The following is a 5,052-nucleotide window of genomic DNA, read 5'->3' as shown; positions in this document are numbered from 1 at the left end:
GATTTTTTAAGATTAGGAAATAAAAAGAAGTCTGAAGTAGCCAAATCAGGGCTATAAGGGAGATGTCTAATGATTTCCCATCGAAACACTTGCAAAACTGCCTTTGTTTGATGAGAAGAACGAGCAGCAGCATGTCATGATAGAGAAGAAATTTCTGGTGAAGCTTTCTCAGGTGATTTTCTGCTAAAGCTTTGGCTAACTTTCTCAAAACACTCTCATACTAAGCAGATATTATCATTCATTGACCGTCCAAAGAGTCAACAAGCAAAATCTCTTAAGCATCTCAAAAAAATATTGCCTTAACCTTTGCTCTTGACCAGTCCATTTTTACTTTTACTGGACCACTTCTATCTCTTGATAGCCATTGCTTTGGTTGTGTTTTGTCTTCAGGATTGTACTGATAAAGTCATGTTTCATGTCCTGTTACAGTTCTTTGAGAAATGCTTTAGGATCTTGATCCTGTTTGTTTAAAATTTTCATTGAAAGCTCTTCTCTTATCTGCAACTAATCTGGGCACAACAGTTTTGGCACCCATCAAGTAGAAAGTTTGCTCAATTTTTTTTTTTTGAGATGGAGTCTCACTCTGTTGCCAGGATGGAGTGCAGTGGCGCAACCCCTGCCTCCCTAGTTCAGGAGATTCTCCTGCCTTAGGCTTCCGAGTAGCTGAAACTACAGGCTCACACCACCACACCCAGCTAATTTTTCTATTTTTAGTAGAGACGGGGTTTCACCATGTTGGTCAGGATGGTCTTGATCTCTTGACCTCGTGATCTGCCCACCTCGGCCTCCCAAAATGCTGGGATTAGAGGCGTGAGACACTGCGCCCGGCCCCCAATTTTAATTTTTAATTTTTTTTTTTTTGAGATGGAGTCTTGCTCTATTGCCCAGGCTGGAGTGCAGTGGCACAATCTCGGCTCACTGCAAGCTCCACCTCCCAGGTTCATGCCATTCTTCTGCCTCAGCCTCCTGAGTAGCTGGGACAATTTTAATTTTTGAGTCAGAATTGTGTACGCTGAGCCAATTGAGATGCCTATGGTGTTGGCTATTGTTTCTGTGGTTAATGATTGATTCTTTTCAATTAGGGCATGAATAGGATTAATTTTTTCCTCACAGATTGATGTGGATGGTCTGCCACTGTGGGCTTAATCTTCAACATCATCTCATATGTTCTTATAACCAGTTATCGATTTGTAAACTGCTGATTTCCTTGGGGCATTGTCCCCATAAACTTTTCGTGAAGCATCAATGATCTTACCATTCTTCCACTCAAGTCTCGCCATAAATTTGATGTTTGTTCTTGCTTCAATTTTAGGAGAATTTATGTTGCTCAGAGAGGGGCTCTTTTCAAACGAATGTCTTGTCCTTCTGAGTGTCTAAAACTAGATTGAGTTTAGACATACTGTAACAAGTGAAAACAAGTTGATTTTGGTGGGGAAAAAAAAAAAAACAGAAATCCAAGCATAGTTTTTTCACTATGCATGGAAAATACACATTTCCATGAACTTTCTGAAGACCCCTCATGTATATATAAAAGTTAATTGGCTGAAACACAGAGTGTATCACCACAAATGGCAGGAAGCAAAGCTACAAAGGTCAGGTGGGTGCTAAGACCTATCCTACCATATAGTTATAGTCATCAGAGTCCTGGTCAGACATAAATCAAGGCAGAGACCATTCAACCGTCATAATCTTAGAAGATTTTATTGGCTGCCTATTACCTTCCCATAAATGTGAATCACAGACCAAACATAATTGTGAGATTATGCAATAACTTCCTCAATCCACTCCCCTCCAATCACAATGATAACCTTAAAGGGAAACACAACTTGCTCCTTTGAACTTCACCTTTGTCCTGAGAGATGTGAAATTCCCAAACTGACCACGGCTTTAAACAACTAAATGTGTATTTTTAACACTGGAAGCATGCATGCTTCGCCTTTTTCCATGGAAAGCTTAGTAAACCGAGGTGCTGTAACTGGCTCCACTGCCTGAAGGCACATTTGTTTAATCAAGGTACTATTAGCAGAGAACAAAGGAGAGCCATTATGCAAACAACAAACAATTCAAAGCGATCCAGACTCACATCTCCCTCCAAGACTGGCAGTGGAATGGCAGATGTAATGTCCTTATAATCTGGTCTCTGTATGAGCATTCATGAAATGCCATAGAAATCAAATATTAAAACACCTACAATTTTAAGAGACAAGATAGGTGATGGAAGCCACCAAGAAGCAAGGAGATCTCTAGAGAAGTGGCAAGAAAAGAGAGAGCCATTCAGAAGCCATGCAGGCCTGTTAAGGAGCTAAGTAGTAGGAATGTCTGGGTGACTCCCTAAATAATCACTGAAACACTTTAAATTTGTACATAAATAAAACTAAACCACAGTAGTCCACATAGGAAAGCCAACTATTGTGTTTTGTTTTTTCTGTTAAACACCTTGAAGACATCATTTCATTCATGTATTCTACAAACATTGGTTAAGCATCAACTATATGCCAGGCACCCTTTCACGTACTGAGGATACAGAAGTGAATACCCCAGGCAAGACCTCTGTCCTTATGGAACTTATGTGATAGAAGGAGATGGTAAACCCATAAACAGATGGATCTGTTAATGATGACAACAATGAAGAAAATAAAATTGGGTAACTAGAGAAGGAAATTGACTAAAACAGGAGAAGGGGTCAACTTTAGCCTGGTCAGGCAAGGGGTGACATTTAAACCAAAGAGGAGACATTTGACCTGACACCAGATGATAATAAGAAGCTAATCTTACAAAGATCTAGGGGGTATGGATTCTATGCAGGAGCAACACCCTGAGGTTGGAAGCAGCCTCAAAGCTTTAAAGAACAGAAAGAAGGTCAATGCAGCTGGAAGATCATGGTGAAGAAGAGTCGGGAAATATGGTTGGAGAGAAGGGCAGGGGCCAGATGATGAAGGGCCTGGCAGGCCAAGGTAAAGAGCTTGGATATTGTTTAAATGCAATGGGGACTGAGTGCAGTTGCTCATGCCTCTAGTCCCAGCACTTTGGGAGGCCAAGGCAGGAGGATCACTTGAGAACGGGAGTTCAAGACCAGCCTGGGCAACATAGTGAGACCCTGTCTGTTAAAAAAAAAACAATGTTCTTTACTTAGCCAAGCATGATGGTGCATGCCTGTGGTCCCAGATACTCAGGAGGCTTAGATGGGAGGATCTCTTGAGCCCAGAAGTTCAAGGCTGCAGCAACCTGTGATTGTACCCCTGCATTCCAGACTGGGTGGCAGAGCGAGACCCTGTCAATCAATCAATCAATCAATCAACTGATGTGACGGGAAGTCATTGGAAGTTTTTGAGAAGAAAGATGGGATCTGATTTACATTACTAATCATTGCTATAAATACTGTATGGGCAATAGACTGATAATAAGGTGCAAAGGAGGAAGCACAGAAGCCATGGTAGTTGCCCCAGCAAAAGATAATAGAAGCTTGGACTTGAGTAGCCACAGTGGAAATTATTTCACTTACTCTTGACAATAACCCATAGAGTAAGTACCAGCCTGCTCATTTCACAGGTGAAAAAACTGACGATGGGCATGGATTACATATTAATAACATGATGAGTCACACAACTAGTGAGTAGCAGAGCCAAGATTCACTCAGGTCTGCAAGAACCAAAGCCCCACACATCCTCTCTCATACCTCTCTGCCACCAAGTGGAGTCGAGAGCTGTTAGGAGGGTCACCAGAGTTCAGAGGCATGGATTCCCAGACCCTCAAACCCAAGACCAGCAGCACTCTCCCTGAGGAAGTAAGGAATAGTATTTGGCAATAAAAAGGTGGATCCATGTAATGCATGTCACATAACACAGTGAACCTCAAAGATGCCTCGCTGGGGATCAGCCTTTCTCAAAAAAAGACATACTCCATGATCCCATTTACATTAAATTCTAAAAGAGGCAAAATTAATACATGGTGAAAGAAACCAGAACAGTGGTTAACTGGGGGAAGTGGAAGTTTTATACTTTAAGTATGATAATAATCAGTTTTGTCACATCACCACAAGGAAGCTTTACTCAGTATCAATTCATAAATATACTTAAAAAACAAAAAGCCAAGATCAGCGATGCAAGCATTGTTATATAAGGAAATTCTGAATGCTGAACACTACCAGCCCCATGAGCTGGAGATTCTCAGAAAACTGCCATCTAAGACGTTTGCCAGTTCTAGGTCACCCTTGGAAATGTGGAGCATTTGCGAACTGTCAGTCTTAAAAACCAGCAAGCGGGAGATGACATGTAGAAATGGCACCTTAGAAGGGAAAGTAAAAGAAGGAAGAACAGGTCATCAGCCTTGGACCTCTGGTGGGTGTAGGAGAGAATGTATTTGGTGTCTGCCAAATTTTTGCATCCTTCACTGACACTGTGGTCCATGTCACTTTTGTCCATGGCTGGAAGATGCAGCCTCTAGCTGCATCCATTTGCTGCAAAGGGCATGATTTTTGTTCTTTTAGATCTTTCTGGCAAAGAAACCCTTTGCTGTGTTACTGGTGGGATGAAGGTGAAGGCAGACCCAGATGAATCCTTGCCATATGCTGCCATGGTGGCTAGGATGTGGCCCAGAGGTGCAAGGAGCTGGGCATCACTGCCCTACACATCAAACTCTGGGCCACAGGAGGAAATAGGAAGAAGACCCCTGGACCTGGGGCGCAGATGTCCCTCAGAACCCCTTGCCTGCTCAGGTATGAAGATCTGGCTGATTGAAGACGTCGCTCCATTCCCCTCTGACAGCACTCCCAGGAAGGGGGGTCACTGTGGTTGCGGTCTGTGAACAGGGCTCCTCAAAATGTTTTCTGTTAATTAATTGCTTTCCTGTAAGAAAATAAAAAGCCAACCAATATGCCCTGAGCACTAATTGTATGCCACAGCCTCTTCTAAAAGCTTGACATGTTGAATCCACCAACAACTCTAAGAAACTGGTTCCAGGATTATTCCCACTTTAGAAATGAGAACACTACAGCACTGAAGGACTGAGATCCTCTGATTGCTTGTTTATATCCCCAGTGAGACTGGAAGCTCC

At 42.4% G+C, this 5,052-nt stretch overlaps 1 pseudogene; it reads left to right on the top strand.

Moving 5' to 3' along the window:
* The first annotated feature begins 4,277 nt into the window (after positions 1 to 4,277).
* On the top strand, positions 4,278 to 4,821 carry LOC129463043 (small ribosomal subunit protein uS11-like; annotated as a pseudogene).
* Positions 4,822 to 5,052: the final 231 nt, after the last annotated feature.

Source organism: Symphalangus syndactylus, chromosome 14 (assembly GCF_028878055.3).
Source record: "Symphalangus syndactylus isolate Jambi chromosome 14, NHGRI_mSymSyn1-v2.1_pri, whole genome shotgun sequence".
NCBI lineage: Eukaryota > Metazoa > Chordata > Mammalia > Primates > Hylobatidae > Symphalangus > Symphalangus syndactylus.
This window is presented reverse-complemented; position numbering and strand designations above follow the sequence as displayed.